Source organism: Triturus cristatus, chromosome 2_1 (assembly GCF_964204655.1).
Source record: "Triturus cristatus chromosome 2_1, aTriCri1.1, whole genome shotgun sequence".
NCBI lineage: Eukaryota > Metazoa > Chordata > Amphibia > Caudata > Salamandridae > Triturus > Triturus cristatus.
The window spans coordinates 471707349-471730420 of record NC_140581.1 but is presented as its reverse complement, the minus strand read 5'-3'; the positions used below and the strand labels follow the sequence as shown (position 1 = coordinate 471730420).

Below are 23072 nucleotides of genomic sequence, written 5' to 3'. Positions count from 1 at the left end.
GCATAAGCGTTGATCTGGTAATAGACGTTTATTACGAGGACAACGCTGATGCCTTGTCCTTTATTTAGATCGCACAGACAATGAAGCAAGCTCTAAAAGTGTTACGTTTGCCTTTACAAAAAGTTGCACCGAATTCACTTCTGTAGGGATAGCGAACTCTCTTGTACCCACAAATTCACTAGAAATGGACACTGCATTAGCGTATTCGTCCTACACTGCGAGGCTGACCTTTTAGGCATTCCCGGGTGTCCTTGTTCGCTTGGGTCACTATTCTTAAGTGTACCAGATCAATGAAACAACAGTCCGACGTGCGCATGCGCTGTCCTGTCACGCCCCCACAGCCACACCAGCACAGATATATACACACCCCTCCCAGAGCTGCGCTAGGCTCCGCCATTGGATAGCTAATCTGTGGCGAGATGGTACGTTGCCGTGTGATCGCCCATAGTGGAAGCCGACTAGTTGAGTTGTCTCTAGCAACGGAGGTGACGTGCGGCGGCGCAGCACGCCATTGGCTGGCGCATCGTACCATCGCGCGTGCCCGCAGTGGCGCACGGCCTCCGCCTCTCTGCGGCTGGGTTTTGTCTCCGCAATCCTGGCTCAAGTCGCTGTCACTCGTACTGAGGCGGCAGCCGAGGCATAGGTTCTTCCGCGTACCACCAGCGCCTTCCCACCGCCTCCCAGCCAGAGAACCGGTAGGTGAGCGGTCGGGGCGCTCTGATATGGTCCGCGATAGCTTTGTAAATGCCGAGGTCATCACGGTGACCTCCCGGTAGAGATCATCAGTGTGCGGTCTGCGCCCCTGTCATTGTCCGTTGATAGCCATTGGCCACAGGTTTGAACGGTCTCTAAGATGGGACCCTGTAACATGCACGTCACTACAACCCGTAGCATTGAATCTTTGCCTTCAGTCACCTGACAGCGCTGAGATCTTCATGTTACCGGACAGATCCTATTGAATGTGAACCCGTTAATTGGAACTGTGAGTACAGAATTTGGATAGCGATTACCGAGTACGTTTCCCAAATTGGAACCGTGCGTTCTAATTGAGTGTAGTTCCCGCGGGCCTGCTTCGTGAACTGGAGCAATGCCTGTCAGTTGAATGCACCCATATGAATGGTAAAATAGCGTGATGGGTTCGAACAGTTCATACTGAATATGTCCCTGAATTGAAACAACTGGTTACTTAGTTGCTGAACAGCGTCTACTGAATGTGTCACTTGGTTTGGATCAATACCTTCTGATTCGGAATGGCGGTTACCTAGAATGCTATTAAAATATTATTGGATTGGAATAGTAGTTGGTGCCTGATAAATATACCTCTAGAGTTTGAATAGCGTCTACCGAATGTGCTTCCTGAATTGCAGATGTGCTTGTGAATGGTGTCAGTGTCTCCAAATTGGTGGAGCAAACAGTAGTCCCTAAATATGCTCAAAATAACCTGTTCACAAAGGCTTTTTGGAATAAGTAAAAAACTACCTGTAGTACTTTTTTTTTACGATCACTTACACATGCAGAATACAGATAATATTATCCACACATCTTCAGTTAGTTACATGAAAAACAGATGCCTGAAGGAGCACTTTGATGAAGAAGGAAGAAAATGGCTCACATTTCAAAGTTTCCTTGTAAAAATGCACGACATTGAAATATTAAGTGCATGGCGCTTGAACTCTGCTTTGCACCTGATCCCAGGTGATAAATTAAATGTTAGTTAAATTAAAGAACTGTCAGTCTTTTTACCTAGTCTTCTCCCTGGATCTTTTTTAAAGCGTCCAAATGTTCTAGTCTTTTTGCTATCAATAGACCTCAGTATTACCATGAATATTGCTCAGATTAAATACAGCATGGTCGGCGACAAATAGTCACTGGAACCATGTTTTAAAGGTAATCTATGTTTTCAGAGTATTAGCCATTGTTGGTTGTAACACAATGTAAAATGTCTTCGCTAAAGATGTAGAGCTGCACATCCTGGAGTAGGCCTCATTGGTAATTGCAGTATTCATATCTAACCTGCACTGTGCTTATCCGAAAGGTTAATAATGGCTGGTTTTTAGAAGACCAATATCTTATTATGCATAGCTTTTAAGTATTTTGGCTTTAGCAAGAATCTTCGAAGGTTTAGTCTAATCACCTTGTAGCAGAGTCAAATGATTATTTAACATTGAAAAAAACTATGATTTTGTCTCTGCAGTTCTGAACTTCTTATCTCATAGCTCAGCTTTGAATTGAATGCACATCTATGTGTCTTTTGGTTAGTGTTCTTAGGTAAGCCGCATACATTTGTCTTTTTTAAGTGGTATTACAAATTTGTGTGCACCTCAAAGTTCAAGATGTTGTCTTACATGGGTATATGTGCATGTTTGCCGTCAAAGATAGTGTCCTGATAGCTGAAAAAGGCCATGTTTCTTTCAAATTCAGAAAAATTCCTAAAGGTTTCTCTTGATTGCATCATCTAAGGGGTAAGAAACGTCTCAGACCGTATAGTTCACCTGGCATGAAGTTTGTCCTGTGTTTTTATCATTGAATGAATGCCCTCTGGATCTAGCACAGGCAAAAACAGTTGTATTGTGATGGCATTTATTTAGCGCTTACTACCCCTGATGAGGCGTCAAAAATCTTTTCCGGCGAGTAGCACTCTACTCCGGAACCTATAAAGGATTCGTGTTGAATTAGTATAGTGAAATATGAAAGTAATTTGAGTGGTGGATAGGTTAGTCAATTATTTGGATTCAGAAGGATAGCGGAAGGATAGAAGAGGGGAAAAAAAGGTTTGGATTTATATAGTGCTTATTACCCCTAATGGGGTGTTGAAGCGCTTTTTTGGCGAGTAGCACGCTACTCCGGAAACCCATACAGGATTAGTGGTGAATTAGTATAGGAAAATACGAAAGGAATTTGAGTGGTGGATGTTATTCAGTTATTTGGCTAGAGAAAGGTAGCGCGGGATAGGAGAGGGAATGAGTTTTGCATTTATTTAGCGCTTGCTACCCCTGATGGGGTGTTGAATCACTTTTTTCGCGAGTAGCACTCTACTCTGGAACCTATAAAGTATTATTGTTAAATTAGTTTAGTGAAATATGAAAGTAATTTGAGTGATGGATATTTTAGTCAGTTATTTGGATTGAGAATGGTAGGGGAGGGATAGAAGAGGGGAAAAGGTTTGCATTTATACAGCGCTTGTTACCCCTAATGAGATGTTGGAGCGCTTTTTTGTTGAGTAGCACACTACTCTGGGACCCATAAAGGATTAGTGATGAATTAGTATAGTGAAATATGAAATTTGAGAAGTGGACATGTTAGTCTGTTATTTTGATTGAAAGGGATAGTCGAGGAATAGAAGAGTGAAGGATTTAGACTTTTGTGGTGATAGTACGTTATAGTTACATTTATTGGAAAGAGAAAGGCAGACCATATCTGAAAGGGAAAGGCAGACAAAATTCATTTTGCCACATTTGTTATTGATTGCATAATTGGGAATGGAGCAAGTGGATTTATATGCTACTTAATCAAGGAAGGGGGGACTAAGGGCTTTACAGAGGTCCAGCATACATGCTCAAATTAAGTAAATCAATTAAGGTGTGCAGTTCCTAACTGGGCAAGGGGAGACGGGTCAACTAGGTGGTGAAGCATCCTCGCTTAATAGCAGGAGGGAAGGGGAATTCCTCCCTTTGGAATTAGGGCCCTCACACACCCAGCTAGCTGGGTGTCGTGCTTTATCATAGGGCGTGTTCCTCCTCAGGCTGGCACTGCAATACCTGACTGGCTCCCTATGAGGGGCTCTTTGGCCGATATCTTTTATTCCATGCCATTTGGTGCCGTGGGTGTGAGGGGCCTATAGGTGTAGATGTATGAAGTGAGGGTCAGTAGACCGTGAAGGGTTAAAACAGGAAGTAGAAGTTCAGACAAAAAGGGTTTTAATTAATATGGCTTCCAACCTGGTTAAAAGTAAATGTGGCGCACTCCTGATATGATGTGTCAGGATACCGCGCTCTGTAATGTGGTCAACATGTTTCTTGCCTTAATGTCATACGAGCTTGCGGCAATTCATCAGGACCTAGAAACATTCTATCTACACTTGGGTGGTCTTCTAGTCTAATAACCGTGATAAACCACAAAAAGCACCTCAGACGTGGTACCTGTAGTTGTAATGGCCAAACCAAAATAACTTGGTGACTCACGCCATCGACTCCCGGCAGGTAAGATACAAGGTAATTTCAGTGTCGTGTATCCAACCGCGAGGTCGTCAGGGACATACCCAAATGCTGCCGGGGACAGGATGTTGAGGAAGTCCGTCGTAAGCTCCCTCGCCGATATCACCGTCAAAGTAACCCAAAACACAAATCCATACAGGGTAACCCTGTACGGATTTGTGTTTCGGGCACCCTGTACGGATTTGTGTTTCGGGTTACTTTGACTGTGATATCGGCAAGGGAGCTTACCACGGACTTCCTCAACATTTCCTTAATACTGTGGCTGGTTGTAGCAGCGCAACTATGATTTGAGGACCGACTTTCATATTTGAGATCGGTTTGTTGTGAGATATACTTTGTGTGGACTCGAGCATGGACTTGAACATGGATTCATGACCGACAGACTCTATTTTGTTTTGAAATACTTGAATCACCCAATTAGTTCCAGCCAATATATATGACTTGAACTCAGACTCAAGACTGATAGACTTTACTTATTCTGAGAGACTTGGATCAGCAATATTATTCCAGCCATTATAAATAGCATTTTGTGGCATTTTACAACAACTACTGGAAGATAATTAAGATCAGAATTTTAGAACTGCCTTGAAAAAGTCTTTTAAGACGAAACACGTGTTGACTGATCTCTGCTGGAAGTATCAATATACGGATTAAACCAACTGTAAAAGGTTTGGAGTAACAATTGGATACTGTGTTTTCTCCTTTCATAAGAAAAAACAAACTTTTTGTATATTCCTTTACAAGGATTAACAACGTTTATTGAATATTGTATTTTTATTTACAAATATCCATGACTTTTATGGTTATAGTTACTGATCAGAAGAGTGCTGAATGCAGTTCTATTGAATGTTTATGCTACCGATTAAAAGGTATTAAAATGTTTCACACAGGGAGATATGCCATGCTAGATTTTTTTGTAATTAAACAAATAATGGGGTGACCCAGTATCCCTCAGAACCTGGGCAGTAAGTTTATAAGGTAACAGTGGTTCTGTTGGGTGAAAGTATTGCTTTGCGCATTAGGCTTAGTCACGCGTTATTCGAACAATATACAATAATTAAACTTTAAGCAACACACAAGACAGTTCAAATGCAAGACAAAATTCTTTATATATGAATTGCGTCATTCATATATGCATACATCAATATTTTCACGAAGGGCCGTCAGGCAATAGTGTGATGACAGAAGTGACACAGTGAATAATAAGTGCTCAGTGACAATGTGCGTGATATGTACAGTAGTTTAAAATCGAAATTATTCGAAAGTGGCCAGGGGGTGTCAAATAGTAAAGCTGCGCAATGGAAGAGTTCTTTTTTGGCGCAGATTCTATGCAAAGGTCCACAAAGTAGTCGACGTTTCAACCCTAGTACTGCACTCTTGATAGGTCAGTGCGGGTCTTCATCAGGACTTGAGTTAAGCGTGACGGCCTGTGAGTAAAAGAGGACTAAGTCAGGTGTGTTGTCACTAGAACAAGGATCTATGTACTAAGGATGGTAGAAGACTCACCTTAGAAAGGTCTAAGTCTTTGTAGTGAGCATCCGGCATGTGTGTCAGGATGGGGTTCACTCCAATGGTCTATCGTGTTGATGGGCCTGTAAGTAGTTACAAACATTGTGAATATAAGAAAGAGTTGGGTGTGTGTTAGCGACTAACGAGATAGGTGAGCAAGTCAGGCTCCCCTATGTTAATTCACTTGAGGCTCCATCATCGTGTTTAATATTGGCGGTATCTAGAAGATAATAAATAACGTAATAAATAACGTTTGTTAGCGTGAGAAAACCATTGCACCTATGCTGTGTGGTGGGCTGGAGTGATGCACGGTTGACGCTCACCTATTTACTTACGAAGTGCTGTCTATAATCCAGGCCCTTCTATCTCCTTAGTGTGGGTAAAAATGGGCTTCTTCAGACGAAATTTACTGTAAAGAAGCAAGATTGAAGTTTGAGTTAGATAGCCTCGGATCCGAAGGGACAAGGTCTGAGAATAAACGCGGTCGCTTAGGGATTCCCAATTACCTTATTCGAAAGAAACGGACAGCCGGCCTGTGGGTCCTGGCTCGTCTGATTGAATCGGCAAAGAAGTCTGCGGTGAGTCTGCATAAAAGCCTAGTGCAGCATGCGCGTGGACGCCGAGCGCTGTTGGTTGCTAGGCAATGGGTTACGCTAACGTCAATGAACGTATCAAGTTCCCATGGTGACCGAGTGCATCATCGGGGGATTCTGTGCGCCAATTGGTGCGAGGCGGGAGCGTCAAAGGACGTCACTGCTCGTCATATGTTACCATCGTAACCACGCAAACAACGAGTGTCATCTGAGGAATTCACATGCGCCGATTGCTGTGACGCAAGTGGAGTGTGGCAAGAGTAACAAAGGAACGTCACTTGTTGTGGTCAATGTTAAAATCAAAGTCAAACATAGTGGAATTCATCCACAAAGTAATGAGTGTCTGGGCACAATTAATGTTGGCATGTACAGCGATCCATGTGACATATGAACACTTAATTCGACAGTCGGAATGGGAATAATGTCTCCATATACAAGTTGTGCTCGGGTACAAATAAACATTTTAGAATCAGCATTAGAGGATTCCAGTGATTTGTGCTACATTGTTGTAATATGAGTGCGCTTTTCAACAACTGCTGCTTTGAGAGAATTTGTTCTGCATGGCTGTTTTGTAATGGAAATTGGTCTTTTCAGAAGCCATATATAACTAAGTGTAAACCTGGAGACATGCCTGGAAGCATACTAGAAGGTTTCTGTGGTATGAGAGGGTCTTGATGCAAAACCTCTTACTCAGAATTGGCCTTGTTTTGAATAGGATAATAATACATCTGGGCCTGTTATAGATTGTGTATTTACCAACTTTAAGTTGCTCTTCCAATTTTGCTATTTTACACATTTGGGAGTATTTCTGTCTTAAAGCTTTTGCATAGCTTTTGTGCACTTTACTTTTTGAATATTGGACCTACAGTGATATGCTCTTTTGGTGTCAAAATATGCAGACTCTCTTCAGTCTTTTTGGCTAGAATGGTGTCAAATAGGTACCTATAAGCATGCTGGAAAACAAAATACCTGACGCCAAAAAGCAAAGAATGCTATGACACGCTTCAAACGGTTCTATTAGTTCTGTGTATATTGTTGTTTGGATAACTGGACCTAGTCTGGCTTTTCATGTGGTGTAAACAAACACAGGTCTGCTCTTCCTTCTGATAGGTTGGTGCTATATAGACCTCTGCAAGAAACCAAAGTGTCTGCCAGCAGTCATTAATTGATGATACAGGACATATAACAATAAAAATATTCACTTAGAAAGGAAGATGTTAGCCAAACCATATTCCATGTATTCAGCTCAGATATGCCTTTGTGTTTGTCAGCTGCTCAAAACAGCAATCCCCACACCAGTTACTCACATCCAGCAACATATTGGATATAACTCTTACCAAACAATTAGCCCAGCCCAGATATGCCATGTAGTTGGCTTGTGCAGTATCCAAAAGTACTTGACATTTTCACCAACAGCACTTGTTATATAACACCTTTCCAGTCACACTTCTAATTCGCCTCATACATACAACCCATACAAAGCGGCGCCAAACCAATAGCACTGCTCCCACAGAATCCACATATATCCTAGAACCATTCAGATAAAGTTGAATCACAGATATTTTCTTAACTACTGATGTATCCTCAAATAGGCTGAGCTAAAAAAAAAACCTGCAGAGCCCTGGTGCACACCCATCCGTACACCTAATACACTGCAAATTTAATCAGAAGACTCAAATTCTTTTTGCTTTCAAATCAACCAACACAAATCATTACTAAGTTAAGCATTGAGAAATCTCTACCAGCCACATGCAACTATGAACACTTGAACGAAAATCCAAGACCACAAGAAGAGGACCTCCTAATTGAGAAATAACTGCAATTCTAAAACTAGCATTGGCCTTTTTACCTTTTTACTTTGTTTAGTGCTTTGTTTTATTGTAGTTATTGTAAAGCTTTATTGTTGTGGGAGTTTTTGGGCCCCAGTTTCCCATACAGGATATTATTTATGAGACTCTGAGGATGGTGGCCACATGTGTGCAACACAGTTTCCTACAGTTGGTTTACACTAAAGTATAGTTTGTAGTTGATTGTCCTCTACATAAACCATCCGGTTCAAATATGCTAAATTAGTTTTGATCATGCTACTGGTAAACTGGTGGTTTAAGGGATTACAGTTCAATACAATAATGTACTATACTGCCGCCTTCTGCGGCTCCCTTCAGACGATAAAAAATCGTCGATATATTGTGCCCATACGGCCACGCTATCAACCCAGTGTTCGTTCGCCTCTGCCCAGGCTACATGCTTCTCCCACCAGCCAACAAAAGTTTGCATAGCTGGGGGCGAAGCACATGCCCATGTCAGTCGCATGCTCCTGCTGATACAGCTGCCATGCAAACAGAACAAGCATTTGCAATGCAATAGGTCTCGCATTTGCGAGAGTTTGAGCTATTAGCATTGTAAACGACAGTGCCTTTTATTTGTTTTAAAAAAAAAAAACTTAGATAAAAAGCATTGTCATTTACAATGCCAATAGCTCAAACTCGTATAAATGCGAGACCTATTGCATTGCAAATGCTTGTTCTATATTATGTGCCAGCCATACTTGCAGCTTAATTTTTCTTATGCAACAACCAAGTCAATAGTCGTGACTTTTTGTAGGTTTGATGTTACTTGTGTCATATATCTGAATGCAATGACAGAAACAGCAAAATACAGGTCGGGCGGCACACTACACTGTGCCAAGCACAGATTTTTGGGCGTAGGTGTTTCTGAGCCACGCCCCTTTGAGAAACCCCCCCCCCCCCCCCCAGTTTTTTCATCCCACTTAAAGCTCTGACTACAGCCCCTGAATAGTGTACTTCACCTGCATGCTCCGGGGATTGGAAGACGATATAGTATGCTCTGAGTTGTATTGTGATTAAGTTTCAAGTTGACGGTAGTTAAGGATCAATGTAATAATGGGAGATTTAGCGGCGGTGCAGTGCACCACAGCGCGGGGAGGACTGATGGTTCTCTGTGTTGGCTTGGCCATATGATTAAAAGGAGCCCGATGGTGGGAGGAGGTAGGCAGTTGCAATTCAAATTCTGGTTTGACTACAACCGCGCGCACAGCGCTGTGACCCGGCCCCGCCTACATCACCCTTTCAACCTGCAGTACACGTTTGACCGAAACGCCAGTCCAATACTAATCAAAGGATAACATGGTATTGCCAATGAATGCGACATCAGTGAGCAGATTATCTAGTAATATATCGTTCACCCTTCGCTATTCCAAGCGCAACTAGCTAATCCTAACCAGTTTATTTTAAAAAAGAATTCGCGTACTGGTAGTCCTGGATGTAAAAACAAAGCAGAGTACGCAAAAAGATCAATGCACAAAAAAACAATTCGCCCCAGGAGCATGAACTAATCTACTATTTAACTTTATATTCTAAACAGGCTGTTTTAACGATCAACACTTTTGTAACATGCCCACTTGTAATTTTCTCTTCATGTAACACTGCTGTTCCTGTTGTGAAGCGCTCTGACACCTTCGGATAAAGTCCGCACTATATAACAAGTGATGCTCTGCAGAAAACACTTAAACGTTCTGGGTCATTATGATTTTGACCTGTGAGCAGAGTTTAACCACACCCATCCGTAGCAAGTATTTAACCAGTTAAGCTATTTTCACAATATTATAACATGATATTTGCAGGATACAAGCAGACTTTGCAGGCTGCTACGTAAGCCCAGCTGAACTACCATTAAATAGAGATCTCGTCTGGTTTGGAACGATTACAAAGAAAACCAACACACCTGTACTATTGGCTTTCTCCTTCATCTCAAACTCTTCGGGAGCAGAGTTTTTTTTAATACTGAATATGTAACCTAAAGTTCGGTGCCTGGGGGCGAGAGGGGGAGGAGGCAGGCTGCGGGCGGCAGTCACCATTGTTGAGCATGCGCCGTGTTAATTTAAATAAATAAAAAGACTACTTTTAGGTGCACAAAAAGAAAGGTGCGAGTGCGCAGTATTAAAGTCAAAGCAAAATACTAAAATGTTTAATTGTACTTGTAAAGCGTGGCACCCGGGGGTGGGAGGAGCTGCAGGGCCAGGCGCCATTGTCCCATTGTCGAGTGCACGGTATTGTTAATTTAAATAGCGTGCTGGGTTGTTAATTCAAATTAAAAAAACAATGTTTGGGTGCCGAGTGCACAACAGAAAGGTGCAAGTGCGGCAGAATAAAGTTAAAGAACGTACTGAAAGCAAATTAAACAAGCACTGACGAGGGACGTCGAAAGTCAAATGAAAATGCTTTTTTCCTCACCTGTGTTGCGAGAAATGATGGCAAAAGTAAACAAGCAGGAAGGGGGTGGCAAATGGTGTGCGCGGCCGCTTTGATGTCCTCAGTGGCCGCGCGGCTCACTGAGGACATCAAAGCGGCCGCGAACGTGATCAGGCAGTGCTTTTCAGGCTGCCAAATGGTGCGCGCGCCCGGCGCACATGCACTGTATTTGGAGGCCTGAAAAGCACTAGTTTGCACTTCCAGATCCCCCTTTTCAAAAGCTCTCACGAGAGCAGCGCTAAAGCGCTGGCTCAGGCGAGACCTAAAAATTGTATTTAAACAGAAAGATGCCAACTGTAATATAATTTGATTGTGTTCCTGAAATTTCAGGGCTCTTCCATTAAAAAATGATTGTATTACATGCAGGCCTTTGTCATGAGAGATGCCTATATTTATATAAGCTTGTTATGTCCAATGTTATTAGTAACATGTTCTCCTCCCACTCAATTCCTTCAGTTATCCTCAAAAAGTCCTTATAGTCCTGTACGTAGAAACATAGGGGCCTATTATGAGACTCCGCCATGAAAAAGCATGTGGAGAATGCCTTTGGGGACCTGTTGCGGGCCCCTAGGGGGGTGGATGCCTGCACTTGGGGGTACCCTTCATTGGCATGCACAGGGTGGCAGGCACCACGTGGTGCCTGTCACATTGTGTATGCCAATGCACAACATGCATATTTTGCATTGCGGCGGATGCGGCTGACCGCACCGCCTGCCGCAATGCATAATATGCAAGATGCGACGGCCAGGGTGGCGGGCTCATCCTAATTCCCATAGCAGGACCGCTGCACCTCTGGCGTTTGGTCCCGTTTAGCCATCGTAATGGGTCCCTTAGATCTCTCATAAATGCAAATAAGGAGTCAACATAAAGTGAAGTATTCTCCAAAGGACTGTTCCTCAAAGATATGAAAGGACGCCCCGGTGGCGTTAAAGAATCCTTGTGGATTTTTGGTATATAATAAAATGTAGGTATTAGTGGATATTCACAGCGGAGGAACTGGTGCTCCTCTTGGTGCAGTGACTGGTGAACCGGGACGGAAACAAAAAATATATATTTACTGAAAAAAAAACATAGGTTTCAGGTGCTCTATAGTTTGGAATTAGCATTTAAAAAATCTTTGAAATTCACTGAAAAAAATATAGGTTTCAGAGACGTTATAGTTAGTTGGACATTTCGCTTGTACAAAACCAGTTAGTTGACCTAACCCTTTTCATGACTGTAACACATGATAGCTGGGCAGAGGTTCCGAACACCCTAGTCTCATCTGTAAAGGCGGCGTCTAGAGGAAAATCTGAGTTCTTTTGTAAGCCGTTCCCCACCCCCCCCCCCCCCGTAAAATCATTTTAGCCTATGTTTTTTTTCGTCCTCTAAATAAAATCGGAACAGATTTAGGAGTGCCAATTTTGAGTGATCAAATGGCAAAGGAGTTGCCTCTTGGGTTGAGCTGCTGTTCAATGAACGTATGACTGTAACATCCCTGAAGAGGGCTTGAACCCACCACGCCCATATCTATCCTGGTTTACGAGGAGGCAGAGATCTGCACAAAACTACTCCTGCTTCACCTCAACCCTTCAGGACTCCAAAGGGAACGCATCGTGGCCACATAAGACTCCCGCTCCATTGCAACCACCCAGTGGACCCCAGGAAGTGAACCACCTAACTCAATTTATGTACAAAGAGAAAAGAACACCTCTTTACCAAGAGCTTTGTAGGAGTGGAGTAAAGGACCGTATTTAGCATGTCATTCATACTGCAGGACAATACAGTAATCCTCAGTGCAGGTTTGTAATATGTGGGTAGATGGCTCAGTGAGGTAAGCACTCCCTGCTGACATCAGCTATGACCTGGAGTACTTGAGTTTGACTCGCAGGAGGGTTCACTCAGCCTTCCAGGCTTTCAAAGTCAAAAAACTGATTGCCATTAAATTGCGTTAAAATAATACTGGAGTACTTGTAGTGCTTTTAAATTGCAAAACTGCAATATTCAGCTTTATATAAACAGACCTTGTCAAAGCCAATAGATCTCGCGTAAGCGAGACCCTATTGGCTTTGTCAATGTTTTTAAGACATGCTGCACAGCAGCGCAATCTGCTATGCAAAATAGCTTAAAGTCAAGAAAAAAGTGCTATGATGCGGCCAACGTTACCCGTGCTATAGCCATGTTGCACAGCAGCACAAGCTGTGGTACATGTGGTGGGAGGAAGAAACAAGCATTGGCATAGCCAATGGGTCCTGCCTTTGGGACCTTATAAGTGTTGTTATCCAGCACAATATCCTTGGTGCAACATCAACTGTTGCATGGCTAAACACTTATAAGGTCCCAAAGGTGAGACCTATTGGCTATGCCAATGCTTGTTATCTTTGTTCTACCTTTTTCTTGTGACTCAGTTACCGAGTCCCAAGATGGCTGCCAACACTTCTTGGTTTGGAATGTTGACAATCTGAGTGAAGCTCGTGCCCGGGAGGGTTTGCGAATCCTCCTTGGTCCTCTGATCTTTTTATTTTTTGAATTTCTCCGGAACAACTGATCGGATTTACACCATTTAAAAAAAAAAAAGTATGCTTTCTGAACCAAGAGCTACCTGTTTGCCAAATTTGGTATAATTCCGTTCAGCAGTTCGGGCTGTAGCCTGTTCCAAAAATTCCTATGGAAATTAACATGGAGAAAACTCGTTTTGATAACGTCGCCAGTAGGTAGTTCTAGTTAGGACCTAGTTTCCATAGGAAAAGAGTTTTTTGTTTTCCCCATAACTTTGGTGCCGGTTGACGAATCTTCGCGAAATTTTCAAAACTATTGATTAGCTCCGCTCAGCTCCTGTCTTGAAAGTTTGGGGTTGATTAGCCAAGCGGGGGCGGAGAAAAAAAGGGGGGTCCAAAAACACGTTTTTTTGCATGTAATTTTCCATAGGAAACTTTAGCCACAGCTAGAGCCCGAACTGCAAAACGGAATTACACCAAATTTGCCAAAAAGGTAGCCCTGGTTCAGAAAGAGTCCTTCTTGTTAAATGGTGTAAATCCATTCAGTAGTTTCTGAGAAATTAGAAAGAAAAAATTTCGATATCCAGGGCAGCGGTGGATTCGCAAACCCTCCCGACCACGAGCTTCACTGTGATTGGCTGCAAACACTCCAAACCAGGAAGTATTGCTAGCCATCTTGAGAACCAAGTCACAAGAAAACAGTAGGAAAAAAACATTAAAAAAACAAGAAAAGGGGGCAGGGTAGAAACACCCTGACCCCCTAGGCCTGCTCAGAGGGTCCCACAAGGACCCCCAGGGCCAAAAAAAGCATTAAAAAAAAAAAAAATTTTGGCAGAAATCGCAATGGGGTCGTGAATCCCGCCGAATTATTATTTTTTTTTAAATGAGGCCCCCGGGTGGGCCAGGTCCCGGGGGAATGGCCCAATTAATAATTTATAATTGCGGGGGCCCCCGCAGCCCCAGGGACTGCCACCTCCCCGGGGTTATGTTAATAATATGCGGGAGGGCACGCAGCCCTCCCGCAGCCCCGGGCACTGCCACCTCCCCGGATCATCTTTTTTATTAATGTGTGGGGGGCCTTAGACCCCCAAGCCCCAGGGGCCGCCACCCCCGGGGCTTTTCTGAAATATTCACGGGGACACACGTCGCCCCCCCCCTGCTGCCCCGGGGCCCGCCACCCCCAGGGCTTGTATTAATTTAAATAATTTAACCTGTGTGGGGGGCTCGAGATGCCTCAGTTACCGCCACCTCCCTGGGGCACTAAGATTTTTAATTGGGGGTCAGTTACGGACCTCCGAGCTCCGGGGACCACCACTTCCCCGGGGATATGTAAATAAAGAGAGGGGGGCCGCGCGGCCCCCCTCTTGGAGCCCTTGATGGCCTTGGGAACCGCCACCTCCCCCCCCAGGGCCGGCTCCTGTAGTGTCCCGGGGTGCCCACCCCCGGGATACTGCTGGCGCCAGGGAGCTGCGTTGCAGAGAGGTGGCCCACGGCCACGCCCCCTGTTTACACCACTCTGCAACGCAGCTCTGTGGGGCTTACTGGAGGTAGCTGGTGGGCTAGTTGGTCCCCAGGGACTCTCAGGGCTCAAGGGGACTTAATCCCCCAATTTACAACGCACCAGGGGGTGCGTTTGCACAGTGGTGCAGGGAGGAGGCGTGGCCTGATGTGACCAGTGTACAAACACGCCCTGTTTTAAGTTGGGGGATTAAGTCCCCTTGAATCCTGATAGTCCCTGGGGGCCAACTATCCCACCAGGTACGTCCAGTAAGTCACCTAAGTGCCACAGAGCTGCGTTGCAGTGAGTAGGTCTGAGGCCATGCCTTTTTTTTACATCACTCTGCAAACGCTGCTTCTGGCGCTATTGCTGGTGGGGCGATGAGGTCCTCTTGTGTTCTGAGGACCTCAGGACACAAGTGGACTTCAGCATCGAGCAGCAGTGCGCCAGAAGCCGCGTTTGCAGCGTGGTGTAAAAAGGTGCGTGGCCTAGGAACGCGTCTCTTCAACGCAGCTCTGTGGCACTTACTGGAGGTACCTGGTGGGCTACTTGGCTACCAGGGACCTTCAGGATTCAAGGGGACTTAATATGGATTTTATAGTTAGAAATTAGCCTTTATAAAACCTAAAAAATTCACTGAAAAAAGCATAGGTTTCAGGGATGTTATAGTTAGAAATTAGCATTTAATAAACCTTAGAAAGTCACTGAAAAAACCATAGGTTTCAGGGATGTTATAGTTGATTTGACATTTCACTTGAACAAAACCATAGAAATTCCGCCGTTCTAGTTAGTTCAGCTAACTATAACCCGTGCCCCCGCAGTGCACTGCTGATGACATCACATATTACATCATTCATGACCTGGTCAGTGACATCACTGATGACATCATCTACGTGAGAGTCTGATGTTCCTCCTCAGTCTAATATACCCTTTGATACACCCACTGTGTAAAATACAGACTACCATTTTCGAAACCATCGACACACCAATACCAGTTACTACATACGCACCCACTGATTCTTAGGTCTACACACACATCCACTCATTCATCCATACAATCACTCATACATGCAGTCACTCATCAATACAACACTATCATATGCACTCATACACCTATACAGACACTCGCACTCCGCCACTCATCCATGGAGTTACTCACATACCTAGTCAGTCATGCAAATAATTAATCACACTCCCATTTACTCACCTATACAGTTATACACACACACCTTCTCACTTATTCATTCAGATACTAACGCATACTTACTCTCTTATATAATCACTGATAAGAGTACACACTCATCCATACAGCCACTCTCTCAATCACTGACTCTCACGTTTAGTCATTTATATACTCTAACTCTCACATACACTGCCTTTTACATATGTAGTTACTTGGACATGTACCACTGAGACATCCATTCACTCACCAACACACCCATACAGCGGTTTCCACATGCACTCTTGAACCCATACACCCAGTGAATCAACCACTCACACATCTATGCACAGTCACACTCCGCACGCACACACACACACACACACACTCTCCCATACAAATACTCAGGCAACCAATCAATAACCCATATAGACAGTCATGTAGCTACTGACCAACCCATGCAGCAGCTTACACAATAACAACAGACAGACTGATAGACATTCACACAGTTTAGTCACTAACCCATGCATTCAGTAAGACCCATTTAATCACTCACTTATACAGTCACGCACCTACTAAATCGTCCATCCAGACACTTATACACCCACTCATTCTTCAATGCACCTTGGCATATATATAAAACATATTTAAACTTTAAAGAAACACAAAGTCACTAGATGATGTCATCAGTGATGTCACTGACCATGTCATGAATGATGTAATATGTGACGTCATCAGCAGTGCATTGCGGGGGTGTGAGTTATAGTTAGCTGAACTATAACGGTGGAATTTCTATGGTTTTGTACAAGTGACATGTCCAACTAACTATAACATCCCTTAAACCTATGGTTTTTTCAGTGAATTTCTAAGGTTTTTTTAAATGTTAATTTCTAACTATAACTTGCCTGAAACCTATGTATTTTTCAGTATATATATCTATCCGTTTCCTCACACAGAAAGCAAGGATTGACGACGCCATGTACTGGCCATAAATCAGTTTATTTTCGACAGCTGATAAGACGCGTTTCGCCTGTCCAGCCGGCTTGTTCACCTGTTGTTGGTGAACAAGCCTGCTGGACAGGCGAAACACGTCTTATCAGCTGTCCAAAATAAACTGATTTATGGCCAGTACACGGCTTCTTCAATCCTTGATTTCTGTGTGAGGAAACTGCTATATTGTCTGGACCGTGCTTGGGTGGTCCAATTTCCGACGACGCACCCGCTGTTCAGGTAGCGCGGCGGCTGTACCGAAACGGGGAGGAGAAAAATAAATATATATATATTACCTACTGGCAGTCGCCAGTAGGCAGTTATAGTTAGGACCTATTTTCCATAGGAAATACGCAACATTCTATTTGGAATAACATTGGCGTCGATTGATGAATCTTCGCAAAATTTTCCAAACTTTTGGCCAGCTCCGGTCCGCTCCTATCCTGAATTTCACGGTGATTCGTCAAGCGGGGTCCGAGAAAAAAGGGGGGTCCAACATGCGTTTTCCCCATGCATTTTCCCATAGGACATGTTGACGCAGCTACAGCCCGAACTGCTGAACGGAATTACACCAAATTTGGCAAAGAGGTAGTCCTCAGTTCAGACTCGTGCCTTTTGCTTAAATGGTGTAAATCCGTTCTGTAGTTCCTGAGAAAATCAAAAGTACAATCACATATATATATATATATATATATCTGGGCGGAGCCTAACCACACATCTCATCGTGAGATCTGATTGGCTGTCAGCACTTCATCCAAGAAGTGTTGGAAGCCATCTTGGGACCAATATACATGATAGCACCTCATTAAAAAGCATTGCAGTTAATAAGGTTTTAAGACTTTAGTTACATTATAAATCATTTGTTGATGGTACCATACTCATTTTTAGGTCTCGCCTGAGCCAGCGCTTTAGCGCTGCTCTGGCGAGAGCTATAGAGAACGGGGATTTGGAAGTGCTAACGAGTGCTTTTCAGGCCCCCAACTACAGTGCATGTGTGCCGGGCGCGCGCACCATTTGGCAGCCTGCGTGTACATTTTGCGGGCGCTTTGATGTTCTCAGTGAGCCGCGCGGCCACTGCGAACATCAAAGCGCCCGCGAAATGATTACTTTCACTTTAACGTTCACACCTACTTGGCAGACTGGTTCTCTGTTGCTCTTTCCTCCTCTGCTCTCTCTCCTCAGAGTCCGTCCCTCCCCCTGTTGCAGCAGCTGGCATTACACGGGGGAGGGTGGCTCTTCGTGCCTACCAAAAAACAAGCATTGGCATAGCCAATAGGTCTCGCTTTTGGGACCTTATAAGTATTTAGTTATGCAACTTTTGCATAGTTAAACACTTATAAGGTCCCAAAAGCGAGACCTATTGGCTATGCCAATGCTTGTTGGAATTGTGGTATGTTCTAAGGTGATTTTACCATGTGAAAAAGCCTTCTGCTGTGATATCATGAATCATGTTTGAGAGAGAACAATTTTCTCATGCTTTTCCCACAGAGGTTTGGAAGGTGATCTATACGCTAAACTGAGAGCATATTTTCTGTAAATTCACATTATCTTTCTCAGTCATGTGAGAATGAAGTCTGACATTCTCAGTAAAACATGTACATCCAACAAGGGCAGAGACTGTCAGTTGATTCCTTTGTGTTCTACTGCAGCTTCCCAGAGTGTTCTAAAGAACAACTAGAGCGTTAACAGTCCTACTTATGACAAACGTATGGCACACCTGAAGCCATCTTGGTTGGAATAAAGTGGTAACTCTTAAAACATTTTAATTTAAAAAGGAACAAAATGAGGGGGTTCATAGAAAGTATGATTAGTGCTGCAGAAAGAAAAATTAGGGCACATTTTGAGTGACTTCTCAAATCCTCTTCTATTTCATTAAAAAAATTCTGACATGCAGACTGAGACCTGCACTTTCAATACCAGCAGCAGACTTCCCTGGTGAGCAGTAGCTTTACTACAGTGATCTAATAAGCAACTAGAGTGCTAACATTCAGAATTTATGGCAAATGTGTGACACATCTGAATGCCTTCTTGATGGAACCAAAGTAAAAAACTGAAAGTATTTCCTACTGAGGAGACTGCAGTAAATGAGGAAATGAGGATACTTCATAACAAATAAATCTCCCAAGATGTGCACCAGAGACAAAAGAGCCCAAATGTAGCCCAAATATCACCCAGATGTAGCCCAAGTATAGCCCAATGACAGAATGTCCCAGAGTGTTCTTAAGAACAACTAGAGCGCTTACTGTCTTACTTATTTCAAAAGTATGGCACACCTGAGCCATCTTGATTGGAATAAACTGGTAACACTTAAAACATTTAATTTAAAAAGGAACACAATGAGGGGGTTCATTTTGCCATAGAAATTATGATTAGTGCTGAAGAAAGAAAAATGAGGGCACATTTTGAGTGACTTCTCAAATCCTCTTCTATTTCATTAAAATATTCTGATATGCAGACTGAAACATGCACTTTTAATACCAGCAGCAGACTTCCGTGGTGAGTAGTAGCTTTACTACAGTGATCTAATGAGCAACTAGAAAGCTAACATTCAGAATTTATGGCAAATGTGTGACATATCTGAATACCTTCTTGATGGAATCAAAGTAAAAAACAAAGTATTTCCTACTGAGGAGACTGCAGTAAATGAGGAAATTAGGAAACTTCATAACAAATAAATCTCCCAAGATGGCCACCAGAGCCAAAAGAGCCCAAATGCAGCACAAATATCACCCAGATGTAGCCCACATGTAGCCCATTGACAGAAGTGTGCAAAACACTTATTTTTTGTGTATTTGCAGTTTTATATAGTGCAGACTTGTCAGGTATTGGAGTGCTTTACATGAGCATTGGTTACATCACACAAGATCAAATTAATTTTGGTTGTGGACATGGGGAGATTAAGTGATTTGACCAGAATCACAGAATGTTGAGCTGAAGCAGAAACTCCAACCTGGTTCCCCAGTTGAAAAGTCTGCAGCTCTGGAAGTAACACCACATCCTCTCCCCTAGGTGCAACATTTAATCAAGTGGTCAACTGGATTAAAAAAAACATAAATATTACAAATAATTTAAAAGTTCTTTGTCGCTATTTGAAAACTCAGAAAATATGTCCTCATTTTCGTTTTTTAGAGCACTAACCATAATTTTGATGCAATTAAGACCCTCTCATATATGTAATTTCTAAAGGAAATACTCTAGGTATTACAGTTTTGATTACATCAAGATGACGTCAGGCGTTCCACACTTTTGTAATCAATATAGAATGTTAGCAATATAGTTGTTCATTGGGATACTGTTGAGAGGCCGAGACCAGGGGCAAGGACTCTGAAAATTTAAGGCAGGTAGGAGAGTGCAGATGCAACAATTTGACCACACTGGGTAGGCAGGAAGGGCAGTGGCAGTACAACAGACTACGGAGGGCAGTGGAAAGGGGGGCTGGGGCAACAAACCAACAATACAGGACTGGCAAGAGAGGTTGTGGCAATATAATAGACCATTGTGGGCAGAAGGAAGAGGCAGTGGTAGTACAACTTACATGCCAACAGACCCGTTTCAGCCAGGAAACATCCAATGTTTTTAAGCTCAAATGGGCTTTATTTGATCTGTCTCCTGTCTATAATCTCCTCTTTTTCAATGTAACTCAAAGGGGAAAATCAATATCCCAGTTTTTTTTCAAAGTCTCCCTCTTACCAAGTTCAAAATGTTCGCAAGTATGGTACATTGGATCATGGTAGGCAGGAGGAATTGGGGTAGGGACATGGACTCGGATAACAGAGGACAGGAGGGACATGGAGAGGTGCACCAAACAGACCCTACAGGGCAGGCATCAGGGTTTGCAGCAGCACAATACACCACACAGCACATGCGGGACGGGAGTGCAGCACAACAATCCATAGAAAGCAATAGGGAGGGGACAGGACCATGCACATGGACAACAGAGAACAGAGGGGAAAGAGGCAATGGTAGCTAGCTGACCATAATGGACAGACAGGAGAGAAAGCTGCAGCATAACCGACCATAAAGGGCAGGAGGGACGGATCAGGGGCATTACAATGGAACAGACAAGCCAGGAGGGAGGGAATAGGGGTCTGCACATGGAAACAGAGGGCTGGGGGCAAGGGGGCAGGGCAGGAGCAGCAAGATGACCATGGAGGTCAGGCAGGATGGGCACTAGAAACAAGACACACCATGGAGAGCAACAATGAGACTATGATGGCATACACACAGACCATGGAGGGAAGGTGGGAGGGGGTCAGGGGCAGCTAGCTGACCACACAGGGAAGGTGGGAGGGGCCATGGCAGCACAGAAGACCATGCATGGCAAGCGGGAGGGTTAGTGGTAGCACAATGGCTATGATGGGCAAGAAGGAGGGTGCAGGGGCATGCACAAAGGACCATGGAGGATAGAAGGGAGGGTCAGGACCTGGGCACAGACAAGAGAGTTCAGGGGAAGGGGGCCTCACAACGGACCGCGCGGGGCAGGCAGGAGGAGTAGTTGCAGCACAACAGACCAGGGAGGGCAGAAGGGTGTGGCAGTAAAATGGACCATGGAGGACAGGAGGAAGGGGATAGGGGCATGGCATGTGGACAGGCAGGGTGGAGGTGGCAGGGACAGGTTACAGTCATCTGACAATGCTAGGCAGGTGGGAGGGGAGTGGCAGCTCAACAGAACACTCAGAGTAGATAGGAGTGGCAGGTCCATGGAACATGGTGGGCAAAAAGGATGGAGCAGGGGCATGCACAAAGACATCGGAGGGCAGGGGGAAGGAGAATGGGGGCAGCAAGCTAAGCACAGAGGCTAAGCAGGAGGTCAATGATGGGCCATAGAATTGGGCAATGGAGGGCATGAGGAGTGGACTGGTACATCATGCTAAATGGAGGGCAGTGGCAGCACATCAGACCATGCATGGGAGGAGGCTAGTCCATGGATTCAGACAACACAGGATAGGGAGGAGGTGGATGTGGCAGCAAGCTAACTGTTCAGAGAAGGTGGGTATTAGGAACTTTATTGTTTTTAAAATGTGTGTCTGTGCGAACTACTTAAAATATGAACAAGTATGCAGCATAATCTCACTTTTATTCAGGAAGAAGACGTTTGTGACCCCCTGACCCTCCACCCCCATCGCAAAATATAATGCCAGTGAAAAGGGTAGGTGGACGCAGTGTTATATAGAACATAGTCCTGAGAGCACGATTGAAAATGAAAACTAGATATAGTATATGGTATAAACTATGCACCAGAAAGTGTGATATAAGATGAACCGTGCGTGAAATATAATATGCAATACATTGTGCGCAATGACAGATTCATTGGAAAGCGCGAGATAGCACAGGCACTAGCGCGTTCTATGCGATATGCGCCTTGGAGTGTAATATGCACAGGGCAGTGTTGTGTAACCTAACTAGTCTCTAAAGTTGTAATATAAAATATGTGCTGGGGAGTGTAACGTTGCATATGCACTGTGACAAAGATATGGATCCCAGATTGTAATATGTATGGCATAGCGCTGTGCGTTAAAACATAGGCATCGAGGAAGGCACGTTAGATGGGGCAATATAACCCGTGCGAAGGCAAGTGTGGCATGACATATTCACGGGGTGGTGTTACAGTGCACATGGGCTAGAGAGTGTCATAGCATATGCACTAGCTGGTGGAATACAACACAGAGGTGTGAGGCACTCGGCAGGCACTGGTGGGTGTAACACAGCATTGGGCTCAGCCAGGAGCACGCTGTGACTCTCAAGTGAGGTTTGTCTCCTTTCCAGAGAGTAAAATAAAAAGTATTACCCATCCGGCGGTGGATGTGTGTTTTATTAACCGTGAGGGGGGGTTTCTTGCATAGTTTGGTCGAATTTTTGTCGAATCCCCTTTGAAGGGCTTGGAGTGCGTGTATATTAAATGTGCCCGTCAATAGCTACCCATGTTTGTATAAATAAACGACAAGGGTGTCTACTTGGAGAGTACCCAACGGCGGGGGCGCCGGGATTAGGCACGGTAGGGCGTCGGACACGTCAGAGCTTCACTAGCGGTGTAAATACATTCCATGTGGATTCATTCTATGCATAGTCGCCTTTTAATGAATATCACGCAAATCGTCATGGTGATAGGTACATACGGTTTGTCCAGCATGTCCTAGGTGTTTCTATAAATATATATTATTTTAAAATAATAAAAAACCAAGGCCGGCCCCGGGGGATGGGGTCCCCGGGGCCATAAGTGGCCTGAGGGGGGCAACGCAGCCCCCTCCTAAAGAATTTTTTTTTTTTAAAAAGGCCATGACATGGGGGTTGGGGTCCCCGGGGCCGATTAAGGCCTTGGGAGGGCAAAATGTATTTTTTTCAACAAAAAAAAAATTAGGGT

General features: G+C 44.0%; 1 protein-coding gene across 1 annotated transcript in view; it reads left to right on the top strand.

Moving 5' to 3' along the window:
* Positions 1-471: 471 nt before the first annotated feature.
* The window catches only part of HMGCR (3-hydroxy-3-methylglutaryl-CoA reductase), a 79641-nt gene continuing 57040 nt past the window's right edge, over positions 472-23072 (top strand). Inside the window, exon 1 of the mRNA XM_085632302.1 lies at positions 472-695. The gene's annotated coding sequence lies outside the window, so the exon portion shown is untranslated. The remainder of the gene's footprint in view (positions 696-23072) is intronic.